At 46.7% G+C, this 17300-nt stretch overlaps 1 protein-coding gene across 6 annotated transcripts in view; it reads right to left on the bottom strand.

Annotated features, from left to right (window-relative positions):
• The window catches only part of PRKAG2 (protein kinase AMP-activated non-catalytic subunit gamma 2), a 395505-nt gene that overhangs the window by 258483 nt on the left and 119722 nt on the right, over positions 1-17300 (bottom strand). The window lies entirely within an intron of this gene.

Raw genomic sequence — 17300 nt, 5'->3', positions numbered from 1 at the left:
GGCACGGGCAGTGGCTCAGGGTAGTGACCCGAGTCGAAGCCCACCTGAGCCCGGGTTCCAAGCATGAGCTGCCTCTCGTGGTGCAATGACCACAAGTCTGTCTACCTGGCTGGGAATCAGCCCTTCCGAGCTGCACTGCAGCCATAGCTTGTGAAGTCATTAATCTCATTACAAGGAAATGAGCAACCCTCCCAAACATTCTCAGTGCAATTACATACGTGTCTAAGTGTCCAAAAACAACAACTGGGGTGAAATTCACCCCTGTGCAAAGGGCCAGCACAAAGCTCAGTGGGACTGATTTGGTGAATAGGACTGGTGTGGCCCTCAGCACAGGGATCTATGTCACCCCAACTGCATAAGCTCAGAGGAAAAATAAGACAAAAAAAAATCCTATACAACTGTTGGGGGAGGGGGAGATTTTCTTATGAATAAAATATTTTGATCTTGAAAAGAGAGCAACAAGATTCTTGCTCTCCGCATTTGCTAGCAGACACCACACATGGACAAAAGTGAGTTTAAGTGCTAGGTTCATCTGTCTGAGGTGAGTTGTATTGAGTTCCAAACCCCTTGCATGCCTGTTCCTTAATTCTCACTTGCACCTGGTAAACAAAGGGTAAAGTTTTAGGCAGACAACATGCAAATCTGCCATCTTAAGCAAGATCCTCTTATAAGGTGCTTAGCTACATGTTCGCCTCTAGAACTTACGCCTGCTTAGTAGCCAGGACTAACATAGCAGCCAAATAGCAACGCTCTGATTACCATAGGATCGGGCTACCCCACAACTCCTGTCCTGCTCATCAATTTATACTTTGTGCCAGTTCAATCTTCTCACCTGCACAATGTAGGATCATACCGTAAACTTATGACCTGATCAGGGACCTATTGTGTTGCAACTGTACAAGCCCATACAATAACTCCTCGCTTAACCTTGTAGTTATGTTCCTGAAAAAATAATACTTCAAGTGAAACGATGTTAAGCGAATCCAATTTCCCCATAAGAATTAATGTAAATAGGGGGGTTAGGTTCCAGGGAAATTTTTTTCGCCAGACAAAAGACTATATATATTATACATATATACATACACACACACACACACACACACACACACACACACACATATATACACAGTATAAGTTTTAAACAAACAATTTAATACTGTACACAGCAATGATGATTGTGAAGCTTGGTTGAGATGGTGGAGTCAGAGGGTGGAAGAGGGTGGGGTATTTCCCAGGGAATGCTTTACTGCCAAATGATGAACTAGCACTCGGCTGTGCCCTCAAGGGTTAACATGTAGCCTCACGCTCTACAAGGCAGCATGAGTGGAGGAAGGAGACATAATATAGGTGTGGCAGTGGCTGCAAACATTCTCTGCGGAAACTGAACGTGATGATGAACCCACACTATCCCACTGGAGCGCACCACTGCCTCCACTTTCCAAAGTGCTGGTGGGGAGGGAGGTGTGCATGTGTGTAGGTGTGTGTGAGAGAGAAGCGCATTGCCTCTTTAAGTACGCTGACCGCACTCTAAGTACATTGCCTTTTTAAGTAGATCAGCAAGTTGAGACAACAGCTGCTGCTGGCAAGCTCCCTCTGTCCTGAGCCCTGTCTCCTGTCATGTCCCTTCCCTGCTCTGTGGAGATGGGATACGGGACAAGGGGTAGGAGCAGGGTGAGGGGGACACCCTGACATCAGCATCCCTCTTTCCCCGCATCCCCTGCACAGCAAGCAGGAGGCTCCCAGGAGCAGCTCCAAGGCAGAGGAGAGGGCAGGAGCAGCACATGGCAGTGTGGGGAGGAACACCTGAATGCCCGGTAATTGATAGCCTGCTGGGCGGCTGTCCACAGGGAACTTAGGAGAGTTGATGGGGGGTTGCCGGTCCACCCTGGTTCCAAGCCCCCACCAGGTAGCTCCAATGGGCAGCTCTTCCTGCAAGCAGTGGACAAAGCAGGTGGCTGCCAAACAACGTTATAAGGGAGCATTGCGCAACTTTAAACAAGCATGTTCTCTAATAGATCAGCGACATAACAACATTAACTGGGACGACTTTATGTGAGAAGTTACTGTACTCTCTGGGAATGGTTTTTCAACCAGTTATGTACCTACCGTATAGTAGCTCCATCTAGGTTGTGTTTCCTTAGTTTATGAGAACGTCACGTGAGACAGTATCAAAAGCCTTACTAAAGTCAAGATATATCACATCTACTGCTTCCCCCCGTCCACAAGGCTTGTTACCCTGTCAAAGAAAGCTATTAAGTTGGTTTGAGATGATTTGTTATTGACAAATCCATGCTGACTTTTACTTATTACCTTATTATCTTCTAGGTGTTTGCAAATTATTTGCTCCATTATCTTTTTGGGTACTGAAGTTAAGCTGACTTTACATAAGATGTAACCACTATTGTTAGAATTGGAATTGCTCATTTATGAGCATAAACGTGACCTAGTTGGCATTACTGAAATCTGGTGGAAAGATTCACACAATTGGAATGTGAGATAATGGTTATGGTCTATTTAGGAAGGATCGAATGGGCAAAAGGGGATGGGGAGTGACATTCTGTCCAATATAGCGTTTCCTGTTTCCACTGGAAAATTGGAAGCAAATGATCTTGAATTCATATGGATTAATATTCTGACAGATAAAGTACAAGATGGGATACCAGTTGCCATCTGCTACAGACCACCAAATCACACTAGAGAACAGAATGATCGGCTTGTTAAGCCATATCTGTAATGTGTAGGGGAGAAAAAAAAATGCATTATCATGAGGGACTTCAATCTGAGCAACATATCCTCTCATGCTTACAGTACTAAAATATCCTTATAATTTCAAAAAGCTTTAGAAGACAATTCCTTAACTCACAAAGTATTGCATCCAGCAAAGGGGGCTTCTATGTTAGACCTTATCTTGACAGATAAAGAGGAATTGACCACAGAACTAAAAAATAGTGATACCTTAGGTACAAGGGATCATAAAGACTTGATTACATTTGTATTGTGCAAACAGAATAAAGTCCAAACCAGTAAGATGTATATTCTTAGATCTTTAAAAGGGCCAATTTCACACAACTGAAAACAACTATGAGCCAAATCAGTTGAGAGAGAATTTAAACAGAAAATTGTGAATGAGAATTTGGAATGGTTTAAGAAATGTTACTAGATGTCCAAAAAGCCACAATGAAGTAAGGGGGCCCTGCTGGTTAAAAAATAAAACAATACAAAAGACTTGGCTTAGAGGGGAAGTGAAAGCAGCTTTAAAAATTTTAAAAATACCTGTAAAACAAATAGAAGAAAGGAGAAGTTATAGCAATTAATAAGGTTAAGATTGTGTCACGGTTATTTTTAGTAAAAGTCACGGACAGGTCACGAGCAACAAACAAAATTCATGGGAGCCCGTGACCTGTCTATGACTTCAGTAAAAATAACAGGGGGGCAGGGCTGGGGCGGGGGGAGGAATGACAGCTGGAGCCCCATAGGGTTGGACTGACAACCTGAGCCCCACCGCCTTTGTGGGGGTGAAGGCGGGGAATAGCCTCGGCTCCAGCTCTGGCCACAGACCCGGGAGGTGGGGGTAGGCAGCCCCGGCCGCAGCCATGGGGCAGGGCTAGGGTGACCAGACAGCAAATGTGAAAAATTGGGATGGGGGTGGGGGGTAATAGGAGTCTATATAAGATAAAGACCCAAAAATCAGGACTGTCCCTATAAAATCGGGACATCTGGTCACGCTAGGCGGGGCACAGCCCTGGCTCTGGCCCAGCCACAGATGCGGGGGAGGGTATGGCAGCCACGGGGTAGGGGTGCACAGTCCCGGCTGAAGCCACAAGGGTGGGGAGGGGCGCACAGTCTCGGCTCCAGCACCAGCTGCAGGGCAGGGGCGTGCAGCCGCGGCTGAAGCTGCAGGGAGGGAGTTGGGATTAGGGTGACCAGACGTCCCGATTTTATCGGGACAGTCCCGATTTTAGGGGACTTGTCCCGCGTCCCAACCTTACATTGGTCGGGACGCACTTTGTCCCGATATCGGGGGACCGTCTGGTGGAGGACGCAAGCTGGCACTTCCTGGGCCCTGAGGCAGCTCAGCTGAACTCCCAGCGCCTGTCTGCCTGCCCACCGGCCGGCAGGAGCCTGCAGAGTGCTGCAGCCCCACTCCCCAGGCACGCACAGAGACGGCGAGGAGGTCTCCACTGTGTGCTGCAGGGGCGGGGGGGCTTGTAGGCACCGGCAGCGAGCCCCCCGCCCCTGTCCCTGCCCCCCGACCCGACCTGAGTGACCTTAGGAGCCAGAGGGACAGGACCTGCCTGCTGGATGCTCCCTGGGAGCCGCTCCAGGTAAGGCTAGCACTGCCTGGGACTCACCTGGCCCCCTGGCAGGTCCCTCTGGCGGGGGGCGGGGGGGGCTCTGCATGCTGCCCCCCTCCCTCCCCGAGGGGGGAGGTGGAGACGGAGCGGAGGCAAGCTGGTGGGGGGCGGGGTGTGGAGCTGCCGGTGGGTTCTCAGTTTTTCCTGTGCTCCAGCAGTTTTTTTTGGTTTTTTTGCTCCGTTCCCCCCCGCCCCCTCGCGTCCCGATATTTGACCTCTGTCATCTGGTCACCCTAGTTGGGATGCACAGACTTCACTCCAGGGCAGGGGGAGAGTGGTGCACAGACCGGCTCTAGCCTCAGCTGCGGGGCAGGGGCACACAGCTGAGGGGGGGGGGAGAGCACACAGCCCCAGCCGCTGACAGCTGAAACCGGAAAAGTCACGGAGGTCCAGTAAAGTCACAGAATTCATGACTGTCATGATTAAATCATATCCTTAGTAATGAATATAACTCAGAAGCTAGGAATTGTAGAAAATTAATATGGGAGGCAAAAGAGGACACAAGAAAAAATTAATGGCCAGCAGAGTTATGGATAAGAAGAGAGGATTTGAGTATATTAAGAGCAAAAGGAATCCTAACAATGGTATTGGTCCATTACTAGATGGAAATGGTAGAACTGTCTATAATAATGCAGAAAAGGCAGAAATGTTCAATAAATATTTGTTCTATATTTAGGAAAATGATGATGAAGTACTTTCCATTCCAATTGTAACTAAGGAGGATATTAAACAGCAGTTACTAAAGCTGTATATTTTTAAATCTTAAAGTCTGGATAATTTCCATCCAAGAGTTTTAAAAGAGCTGACCAAGGAGCTTGCTGGACCATTAATGATGATATTTGCCAAGTCTTAGAACACTGGGGAAGTTCCAGATGAGTGCAAGAAAGCTAATGTGCCAGTATTTTAAAAGGGTAACCAAGATAACGTGGGTAATTATAGCCCTATTAGCCTGACATTGATCCCAGGCAAAATAATGGAACGGCTGATACTGGACTCAATTAATAAAAAATTAAAGGAGGGTAATATAATTAATGCCAATCAGCATGGTCTATTGTAAAGTAGATCTTGTCAAACTAACCTGATATTTTTTACCAGATTACAAGGGCGGATGAAAAAGCTGTGTGTGTTCAGGTAATATTCTTAGACTTCCACAAGGCATTTGACTTGGTACCACAGAATATTTTGATTATGAAACTAGAATGATACAAAATTAATGCTTCACACATTGAACTGATTAAAAACTGGCTAACTGATAGGTTTCAGAATATAATTGTAAATGGGGAATCATCATCAAGCAGGTTTGTTTCCAGTGGGGTCCCACAGGGATCGGTTCTTAGCATTGTGCTATTTAGTATTTTTATTAATGACCTGGAAGAAAACATAAAATCATTGCTGATAAAATTTGCAAATGACACATAGTTTGGGGGAGTGGTAAATAACGAAGAGGACAGGTCACTGATACAGAGCGATCTGAATTGCTTAGAAAGCTGGGTATAAGCAAACAATAGGCATTTTAATATGTCCAAATATAAGGTCATCCATCTCAGAACAAAGACTGTTGGCCATTCTTACAGTATGGGGGACTCCATACTTGCAAGCAGTGGCTCTGAAAAGGACTTGGGAGTCATGGTGGATAGTCAGTTGAACATTAGCTCCCAGTGCTACACTGTGGTCAAAGGGCTAATGTTATCCTTGGGTATACAAACAGGGCAATCTGGATGAGGAATAGGGAGGTTACAATACTTCTGTATTTGGCACTGGTGCAACTGCTGCTTCAATACTGAGTCCAGTGCTGGTATCCACAGTTCAGGAAAGATGTTAATAAATTGGAGAGAGTTCAGAGAGGAGCCGTGAGACTGATTGGAAAACATTCCTTATAGTGAAAGACTCAAGGAGCTCCATCTGTTCAGTTTAACAAAAGAGAAGGGTATGTCTACACTACGGGATTAATCCGAATTTATATAATTCGAATTTGGAAAACAGATTGTATAAAGTCGAATGTATGCAGCCACACTAAGCACATTAATTCGGCGGTGTGCGTCCATGTACCGGGGCTAGCGTCGATTTCTGGAGCGTTGCACTGTGGGTAGCTATCCCATAGCTATCCCATAGTTCCCGCAGTCTCCTCCGCCCATTGGAATTCTGGGTTGAGATCCCAATGCCTGATGGGGCCAAAAACATTGTTGCGGGTGGTTCTGGGTATATCCTCCCCCCTCTCCAGGAAGCAACGGCAGACAACCATTTCGCGCCTTTTTCCTGGGTGAACAGTGCAGACGCCATACCACGGCAAGCATGGAGCCCGCTCAGCTCAAGACAGCAGTCATGAACATTGTAAATACCTTGCACCTTATCGTGCAGTTTATGCTGAACCAGAACCTGCAAAACCAGGCGGCGAGGAGCAGGCTACGGCAGCGCGGCGGCGAGAGTGATGAGGATATGGACATGGAATTCTATCGAACCGTGCTTTGGAGATCATGCTGTTAATGGGGCAGGTTATAGCCGTGGAACGCCAACTCTGGGCCCGGGAAACAAGCACAGACTGGTGGACCGCATAGTGTTGCAGGTGTGGGACGATTCCCAGTGGCTGCAAAACTTTTGCATGCGTAAGGGCACTTTCTTGGAACTTTGTGACTTGCTTTCCCCTGCCCTGAAGCGCCAGAATACCAAGATGAGAGCAGCCCTCACAGTTGAGAAGCGAGTGGCAATAGCCCTGTGGAAGCTTGCAACGCCAGACAGCTACCGGTCAGTCGGGAATCAATTTGGAGTGGGCAAATCTACTGTGGGGGCTGCTGTGATGCAAGTAGCCAAAGCAATCACTGAGGTGCTGTGGATGGCTTTGCTGCAATGGGATTCCCTAACTGTGGTGGGGCGATAGATGGAACCCACATCCCTATCTTGGCACCGGAGCACCAGGGTACCCAGTACATAAACCGCAAGGGGTACCTTTCAGTGGTGCTGCAAGCACTTGTGGATCACAAGGGACGTTTCACCAACATCAACGTGGGCTGGCCGGGAAGGGTTCATGATGCTCGCGTCTTCAGGAACACTACTCTGTTTAAAGGGCTGCAGCAAGGGACTTACTTCCCGGACCAGAAAATAACCGTTGGGGATGTTGAAATGCCAATAGTTATTCTTGGGGACCCAGCCTACCCCTTAATGCCATGGCTCATGTAGCCATACACAGGCAGCCTGGACAGGAGTCAGGAGCTGTTCAACTACAGGCTGAGCAAGTGCAGAATGGTGGTAGAATGTGCATTTGGCCGTTTAAAAGGTCGCTGGCGATCGCTACTGACTCGCTCAGACCTCAGCCAAAGCAATCTCCCCATTGTTATTTCTGCTTGCTGTGTGCTCCACAATCTCTGTGAAAGTAAAGGGGAGACCTTTATGGCAGGGTGGGAGGCTGAGGCAAATCGCCTAGCTGCTGATTACGCGCAGCCAGACACCAGGGCGATTAGAAGAGCACACCAGGAAGCGCTGTGCATCAGAGAAGCTTTGAAAACCAGTTTCATGACTGGCACCCGCCCCCTTTATTGACTCATTCTCTGTAAGGAACCCACCCTCCCCGTTCCCCCAGCTTGCTTTCAAAGGAAATAAAGTCACTATCATTTTAAAATCATGTATTCTTTATTAAGTGATTATAAACATAGGGAGAGAACCAACAAGGTAATCTGGGTGAGGTTTGGGAGGAGGATAGGAGGGAAGTAAAAGGCCTCTGAAAAAATTCAATATAATGACAGCCTTTTGGTTGGGCTGTCCACTGGGGCGGAGTGGGAGGGTGCACGGAGCCTCCCCCCCCGCGTTCTTACACGTCTGGATGAGGAGGCTGTGGAACATGGTGAGGGGGGAAGGAGATTATACAGCGGCTGCAGCGGCAGTCTGTCATCCTGCTGCCGTTCCTGAAGCTCCACCAGACGCCAGAGCATGTCCGTTTGATCACGCAGCAGCCCCAGCGTTGCAGCCTGCCACCTCTCATCTCGAGCGTCCCTCATGACCTCACGTTCACTGGCATCTTTCCTAAATTTAGATACTGTGTCCTTCCACTCATTCAAATGAGCTCTTTCATTGTGGGTGCATTCCATTATTTCAGTGAACATGTCGTCTCGCGTCCTCTTTCTACGCCGCCTTATCTGAGATAGCCTTCGGGACGGAGGAGGGAGGCTTGAAAAATTTGCAGCTGCTGGAGGGAGGGTTGAAAAAAAGGAGAGAAGTTTTTAAAATTATACATTTTACAGAACAATGCTTATACTCTTTCACGGTGAAAAACACTATTCACATTACATACCACATGTGATTTCAGTACAAGGTCGCATTTTCCATCTTAATATTGAGTGCCTGTGGCTTTGGTGTTAGAGATCACAGACGCAGGTCCGGGCAACAGAATTCAGTTTGCATGCAGCCATGGTAAGCCATTGTCTTTCGGCTTCTGCGCCCTCCTTTCCCACATACCAAGCAAAGCCCGTTGACTGCTGCGGTTTTCCTGTTAACCTTCAGCAGCAGAAAACAAACTAACCCCCCCCCATCCAATTCTCTGGGATGATCGCTTTATCCCTCCCCCCACCGCGTGGCAGGTATCAGGGAAGATCCCTGCAGAAACCAAACTAACCCCCCGCCCCCCCTCCCGCCATGAATTATCTGGGATGATCGCTGCACCCCTCCCCCCACCGCGTGGCTGGTAACAGGGAAGATCCCTGCTAGCCAAACGCGAAAAGCTCAGGGCCAATTCCCCCCACCCTGTGCTTGGCTAACTGCAGGGAAGGATTTCTTTTCAGCCACAGGCAAACAGCTCAGTAGGAACGGCCACCTCTGTCCCCTTAATTAAGTTCCCGTATTTCAACCAGGTTACCATGAGCGATATCACTCTCCTGAGGATTACACAGCAAGATAAAGAACGGATGTTGCTTGAATGCCAGCAAACACCGGGACCATACGCTGCCAGGCTTTGTCAGGCAATGATACCAGATTACTTGCTGCAAGCATGGCGTGGTCAAGTGTCCTACCATGGAGGACGGAATAAGGCTGCACTGCCCAGAAACCTTGTGGCAAGGCTTTTGGAGTACCTCCAGGAGAGCTTCATGGAGATGTCCCTGGAGGATTTCCGCTCCATCCCCAGACACGTTAACAGACTTTTCCAGTAGCTGTACTGGCCACGAATGCATCCCAAGTCCTCAGGGCAAAGTAATCATTAAAAAACGCTTGCTTTTAAAACAAGTTTTATATTTTAAAAGGTAAACTCACCTGAGGTCCCTTCCATGGGGTCATGGTCTTGGATACTGGCTTGGGAGGGTTGGGAGGGTACTTCAGTCAGGCTGAGAAAAAGATCCTGGCTGTTGGGGAGAACGGAGTGCTGGGTGCTCTCCGCAAGCTCGTCCTCCTCCTCCTCCTCCTCTTCCCCATCCGCAGAATCCTCAGGTGTAGCTGATGAGATTATCCCCGACCCGGAATCCACGGTCACAGGTGGGGTAGTGGTGGCGGCCCCCCCTAGAATTGCATGCAGCTCGGCGTAGAAGTGGCATGTCCGCAGCTCTGACCCGGAGCGACCGTTTGCCTCCTTTGTTTTTTGATAGGCTTGTCTGAGCTCCTTGACTTTCACGCGGCACTAATCTGAGTCCCTATTGTGGCCTCTCTCCATCATTCCCTTGGAGATTTTTTCAAAAGTTTTGGCATTTCGTCTTTTCGAACGAAGTTCTGCTAGCACTGAATCCTCTCCCCATATAGCGATCAGATCCAGTACCTCCCGTACGGTCCATGCTGGTGCTCTTTTTCGATTATCAGCCTGCATGGTTACCTGTGCTGATGAGCTTAGCTATCTGTGGTCACCTGTGCTCTCCACGCTGGGCAAACAGGAAATGAAATTCAAATGTTCGTGGGGCTTTTCCTGTCTACCTGGCCAGTGCATGCGAGTTCAGATTGCTGTCCAGAGCGGTCACAATGGTGCACTCTGGGACAGCTCCTGGAGGCCAATACCATCGAATTGCAGCCACACTAACCCTAATTTGAAATGACAATATCGATTTTGGCGCTACTCCGCTCGTCGGGGTGGAGTACAGAAATCGATTTTAAGAGCCCTTTATTTCGAAATAAATGGCTCCGTTGTGTGGACGGGTGCAGGGTTAATTCGATTTAACGCTGCTAAATCCGAATTAAAGTCGTAGTGTAGACCAGGCCAAAGTGATGACTTGACCACAGTCTATAGGTACTAGGGTGACCAGACAGCAAATGTGAAAAATTGGGATGCGGGTGGGGGGTAATAGGAGCCTATACAAGAAAAAGACCCAAAAATCAGGACTGTCCCTATAAAACCGGGACATCTGGTCACCCTAATAGGTACCTAAATGGGGAACCGAAATTTGATAATCAAGAGCAATCCAGCCTAACAGACAAAAGTATAACAAGATCCAATGGCTGGAAGTTAAAGCTAGACAAATTCAGACTAGAAATAAGATGCAAAATGTTAACAGTGATTGTTATATTAAGCATTGGAATAACTTATCAAGGGCTGTAGTGGATTCTCCATCACTTACAATTTTAAACATCAAGCCTGAGTGTTTTTTCTAAAAAATATTCTCTAGTTCAAACAGGAATTAATTCAGGGAAGTTCTCTGGCCTGTGTTAAACAGGGGTCAGACTAGGTGATCACAGTGGTCCCTTCTGGCCTTAGAATCTATGAACACCATCTCCTAGAGAGGAGTAGTTAACTGAAACCGAATGCAGGCAAGAGTGATGTGATGCTGGTAGGAAGCGCGAAGCAGTCACAGCCCTTGACAAGCTTCCCCTGTGGTCAGACATAAGTCTGCTGTATTGGACCCAACCCTTGGATCCCAGTTTCTTTTAAGCCCAGTGGGTGTAGGCAGTATCCTGACACTGTCTTCACCTGACCTCTCTGGCACACTCCTGGGGAACAGAACCTTTCTCTTGTACCCCCTTATTGGGATGTGGGATCCCACAGTCCAGCTGCCCTAGGCCCCAAGTTCTAGTGCTGATCCCTCGAGTGTCCCTAATAGCTTAAGCAAGCCTTTCCCAGAGCATCACCCAGGTGGGTACTTCCACCCATCCCTGCATGCAAGACCCTCCCTCAGTTTTCTTACCCCTCCTGAGAGCGCTTTGGGTCTTAGTGTCCTTCAGGGAGTCCAGGATCCTCTCTCCTCCAGCTCTTTCCGGTGATGGTCTCCCATGCTAGGGAATGTATCTCATTTAAAAAGAAATTTCTAATGTTTTGTCCCTTCCTGTCCTTCCCTGGGGGATTTTCCATTCTCCAACCCTCTGTGTGCTGGGCATAGAGGGTCATTAATAATTAATGTGCCTGCCACTTATTGTCTCTCCTGTCCATCTCTTTTTGAAGCTAGGGGATTTACTCATTTTTCTCTCACCCCATTGATACCCTGTGCTGCAGTCCCCATCATGTAAGCTGAAGAAGAACGGATGAGACTCCATTAAGGAGTGCCCCCAAGGGCTCTGTATTAACAGTGGGCACTTCTTTTTCCGTGAGTGCTGAATACCCAGGCCTGGTTTACGCTTAACATTTAGATTGACCTAGCTACATCACCCAGGAGTGCCAAAAATTCACACCCGTGAGCTCCATAGTTAAGCCGACCTAACCCCCAGTGTAGCTATGGCTTGGTCGATAAAAGAATTTTTCCATCGACCTCGCTACTGCTGCTTGAAGAGGTAGATCAACTACAGCCATCGAAAAACCTCTTCCTTCACTGTAGGAAGTGTGTACAGTGGTACAGCTGCAGTGCTATAGGTTTGCCGCACTAGCACCTGTAGTGTAGCATGGCCTCAGCCTCTAAAGTACTTCCAACCCCTGCTGGCTCTGGGAACTGAGATCAGAAACGTAACCCAAGTCATTCACATGGAAGCATAGAGCACTCTCACTAGGCTACCGGGTCAGCCAACTTGGTCATATCCTATTTTATTTTAGGAAAGTGACATCTCTCTGATTCTGTAGGATGCTTTATCATCTCCTTGCTGTCACTCATGCAGAATCAAGGAGAGTAATAGTGCAGAGCATAACCACATGCTGCATGGGAATGCAAACCCTCCATTATCTTCTGGTCTAATCAAGCCAGCTCTTCTGATTCTATGAGCTCTTTTGTTCCACCGGAATGAGGAAATCATCCAATTAAGTTTATCAAAGAGCCTCTTATTGAGATTCACTGGAAGGGCAGGAAATAAGTACAGACTTCTAGCTAGTGTATTCTCTCTAATTACATTTATTCTCCCCATCAAGGAGAGTGGAAGGAGATTCCTTTTCTGTTAATCTGTCTTCATTTTTTTCAGTATAGAAGCATAATTAAGGTCAAATAACTCTCTGAAAGAGAAGGATAACAAAACCCAAATGTTCCATAAACATCCTAGCCCCTTTGAATGGGAAGAGGGGGAGGGCAATACGGGAGTATTTAATAGGAGATGGGCTCAAGGCACAAATTTCAGATCAAAATGTTCCCTAAATTCAGCAGTGTCCAAAATCAGGATATTAGTTTGAGCCCATTTCTAGTCTGGGAATAAGACAATATTTTCAAACCTGAGTGCCTATAGTTAAGCATGTAAATCCATAATCAGAAGTTGAATCAAGTGGACTGAATTTTCAGAGGTGCTGGGCACCACAAATTCCTTTGAACTCATGGTCAGATGGATGGTGAGAGGGATCATTTTAGCAGCAGTGTTTGGGATAGGTTTTAGAGGAGTGGTATGTGTATCCAGGAGGCCACAGAAGAGTACTTTGTAGTCTTCAAGACCAAAGTCCAGACAAGTGCCCTAGCTTTTGGGACAGAATGGAAGAATCAGATTTTCAGTAAGAAATAGAGGAAAGAAAGCCACAAGATTTGGATGTGAGAGAGGACCGAGAGGCAGGATTGAAGATGAAGATGAAGAGGAGGATGTTGAGTAGTGTTAGCAGTGATGGAGAATGGGGGAAATGATATTAGTTTAGGAGAACAGATTGATTAACTTTGTCTTGGCTGTATATGCTTGAGTGGTCAGTGAATCATCCAATCAGAAATCCAGAGGTGCCAAGGTGTGGGATTTGGCTCTGAGATCAGGGGTGGAGAAGTATGGAGTCCTCAGCATAGAGATGATAGTTTAATCTGTGTCTCTAGATAAAGTTGTCCAGCGATAGGGTGTAGATGAAGATCATGTGAGCACCAACAACAGAGCTGTGTTGGACATCTGTGGTGAGGGGGTGAGTGAGGGAGGAGGGGAGACATTAAAAGAGACACTAAAAGAGTGGTCAGAGAGAGAATGGGGGTCTAAGAGAACATTGCCCTGAAAACCTAGGGAGAATGGGGTATTGAGGAGAAGGGAGAGAGAAGTAGCTTAAAGAGCAGCAGAAAGGAGGAGGATGGAGTTCAGGAAGATATCATTAGAGACTTTGGTGACAGCAGTTTCAGTGGAGTGGAAGGATGGAACCAGATTGGAGGGGATGTCTGATGAAATATGTCTATATGTTTCTAGATAATCTTGTATAGTGTTTTTCATGCTGAAAGAACTCAACATACTTTACAAACGATATTAAGTAGAGAAATCACATTGCCACTGAAGTGTGGCCTTCTCTGGGATGGCACATGAAATCTGCCTGACAGTGCGCAGCAACCCCACCCAGCAGGTGAGGATAGGAAGTGAAGAAGAATACCATATCCAGATGAAACTAGAAGGGGAAGTTTGTTAGGCAGGATGCAGTTACCTGGGCTGAATTTTAGCTAGGGTGCCCAGGTTAACACAGCTTCAGTGAAAAGTGCTAGGACAGAGGTGGCCAAACTTACTGGCCCTCCAAGCCACATACAACAATCGTCAGAAATTCGAGAGCCAGGGCACACCTGGCGGGGGCTAGGGCTTGGGGCTTCAGCCCTGCGGGAGGCGCCTGACAGGACTCGGGGTTTCAGCCCTGCTCCTGCTGAAGCCCTGAGCCTCAGAAGGAGCACCCCGCAGGGCTGAAGCCCCGAGACCCCACTCCCCACTGGGCAGAAACCCATGCCCCACCAGCCCGCTGAAAGGCAGAGATCCCGAGCTCCCCCTCCCAGTCTGGTAGATGGAGCATGGGGGAGCACTGCAGGGGTTCCACGAGCCGCATTTGTTAAAGCACCGCACATGGCTCGCGAGCCACAGTTTGGCCACCCCTGTGCTAGGGAGTCTTTAATGACCATTTTACATGTCATCCAAAAAGCAGAATAGAGTCTGCAAGGTATTAGTGAGCAATGTATCACACAGCCTCCTCTCTCCATCCTTGCCAATGCTCGCAGCCTCAATCCAAGTTTTAGGGACATTAAGCTTAAACTTGGATCTTAAAAACCCTGTGAATATGTGCTCTGCCCCAACTCAGCAGTGCAGGAAGGTTTCCCTTCTTCAGTTAGGTGTTTGGACTTGGCATCTTTGACTTAACATGCTCACTGGCTAAGACAGTCTTTCATTTTGTTTCATTAGACCTCACTTGCGTACGTATTAATTTACATTGTGTTTCCATTGTTTATTTTGATAATTTATCTCTTAATACCTGCTTAACCAGTCTGGATTGAATGAGCCATTGTGTCATGAACCACATGCATATAGACCTATCTGATTCACACTGTGCTTGTTTTCCTGCACCAACATACAATAATGTGAGAGGGTTATCACTGAGAGAAACTGGAGAGTGACATTTGCATCTACATCACAGCCAGACAGATTTTTCAAAGGCACAAATGGGAGTTAGTTTCCTACTTGACTTTGAAAGTGTACCTCAAGGAACATAAAGAACAAGAAAAATGATCCATCTAGTCTTGTATCCTGTCTTAAACAGTAGCCAATGCTGGATGCTTCAGAGGGAGAAATAAGAACCTCACAAATGCATCAGACTATTCAATTCTATACCATGGGAGAAATTTCTTCCTGACTCCAGCTTGTGATGCTTTTGTGCCTTGAAGCATGAAGATTGATAGTGACTTGTGACTTATACTAGCAAGGCTAAATTGTTGCTGCTGTTCTTTTTTATATAAATGACTCATCCTTTTTGGAAATCTACTAAGCTGTTAGCCTCAGCTATTCTAAGAAGGAAGTACTATTCTGTTGCCCAAAGAAAAGTCACAGGCTTCTATCCCTCTGTGATGGAGTGACATGTATGTGAGCATGCAGTACTGTTATGAAAGAACTCAGGGCAGTCATTTCCTTTCATTCAGTAACATGCACTTAAAATGTTCTGCTTCTCCCCCTGGTGCTCAGCTAATTCAGCTGTGTGATCACCACCATTTCTTTTACTCATGTTAAAGTGAATAAAAGATACTGCTGCTTCTGCGTACTATTTCAGAACAATTTTCTTTCATATCTGACTAATATTTAAACAGGATACATTGATAAGTTACTTAGGAAATGTCTAAACTTTGATTTTTTTTTGCCCCCAAATTTTTGTAGCTGCGTTAGCACAGGAAGGTCCTGTACTATAAACAAACACTTAAAACTGTATCTTTTATCATTGTTTTGATATTGCTAGATGAGCCTTCGGGGGGGGGGGGGAACTAACACAGGTGACACACGAAAAATTATTGACACTTCGCTATTTTACATTCTTAATGGACTTGTCTTTTAGGTAAGATATCAGTGAAATTATCCATTTGCAAGTGTTCTGAAATTGTAGTGATTGCAGCTTTGTGGTTATGTGTGATGATGAACTCAAATTTATGGAACTGTGCCTCTGACCCTCACTTCCAGTTAATGTCTTTGGCCATAACCAAATTTAAATTTGCAGTATTCTCCAGATATGCTGTGAATATCAGCTTCCCATGTTAATTGGCTGTTTCAGAAGATATACTTGTGAGCAAAAAGCTATGTGGCAGTAATTTCAGTCAGCTTAGTCATATGAATTGCATTGTAATATTTCTGTAAAATTAGCAATAGCTTTAAAAAAACGTTACTACTTTGAAGATGTTGACATAGTATACTAAGTACAGTTTTTATTTATATTGTGGTAGTGCCTGCAGGATCAAAGATCAAGCCCTTCGTGCTATACAAACAGATAACAAAAATGGTCTTTGCCCCGAAGGGCTTACAGCAGTGGTCCCCAAACTGTGGGGCACACCCCCCTAGGGAGCGCAGAAGAATTTCCAGTGGGGTCTGGGCCAGCCCCACAGGGCAGGGGGCCAGGGAGGGAGTGCCACCTATCCCTGCTCTGCCCCCAGTTCCGCTCCGGCCTCTACTACTGGCCCTCGGCCCCCACTCTCGGCCGCCAGGCCCCACTCTCGGCTCCCGGCTGCGGCTCTGCTCCTGACCCCAGCCGCGGCCCAGCCATGACTCCGCTCTCAGGCAAGGGGGGCATGGAAACATTCCATTACTGGTAAGGGGGGGGAGCGACAGGAAAAGTTTGGGCACCACTGGCTTACAGTCTAACTAAAGGAAGTATTCTCATTATATAGATGGGGGAGCGGAACTCATGCACATAGAGAAAGTGACTTTCTCAAGGACACACAAGGAGTCTGTGACAGAGCTGGGAAGTCCCAGTCAAGTTCCTTAACCATAAGATCATCCTTCTTTTCTGTAGAAAGGAAATGGTCAAGTCCATTACATAGTGCTACAGTTAGAATTAATATAAATAGTTCTGTTCTGTCAAAACTATAGGACCTCCCATCAAGACCCACTTCTTCCATGAAGCCTAAATGAAAAGATAGGTTATGGCGGAGTCAGAGATAGCTGAGTGTTTATATTCATGTAAAAATGAATACGTATGTATAACAATTGTGTAAATCTGATTGTATTTCTCTCCCTACACCCTCCATAGGTTGCTTGTCATCTTTGATTATAAACTCCTCAGGGCCTGGACTGTAGTTTTATACAGTAACTCCTCACTTAAACTCATCCTGGTTAACGTTGTTTCTTGTTACGTTGCTGATCAATTAGAGAACATGCTTGTTTAAAGTTGCGCAATGCTCCCTGATAATGTTGTTTGGCATCTGCCTGCTTTGTCCACTGCTTGCAGAAAGA

The sequence above is a fragment of the Emys orbicularis genome, chromosome 2, assembly GCF_028017835.1.
Source record: "Emys orbicularis isolate rEmyOrb1 chromosome 2, rEmyOrb1.hap1, whole genome shotgun sequence".
In the NCBI taxonomy this organism is placed as follows: Eukaryota; Metazoa; Chordata; order Testudines; family Emydidae; genus Emys; species Emys orbicularis.
The sequence above is the reverse complement of the archived record's forward strand: the minus strand, read 5'-3'. Positions and strand labels throughout refer to the sequence as shown.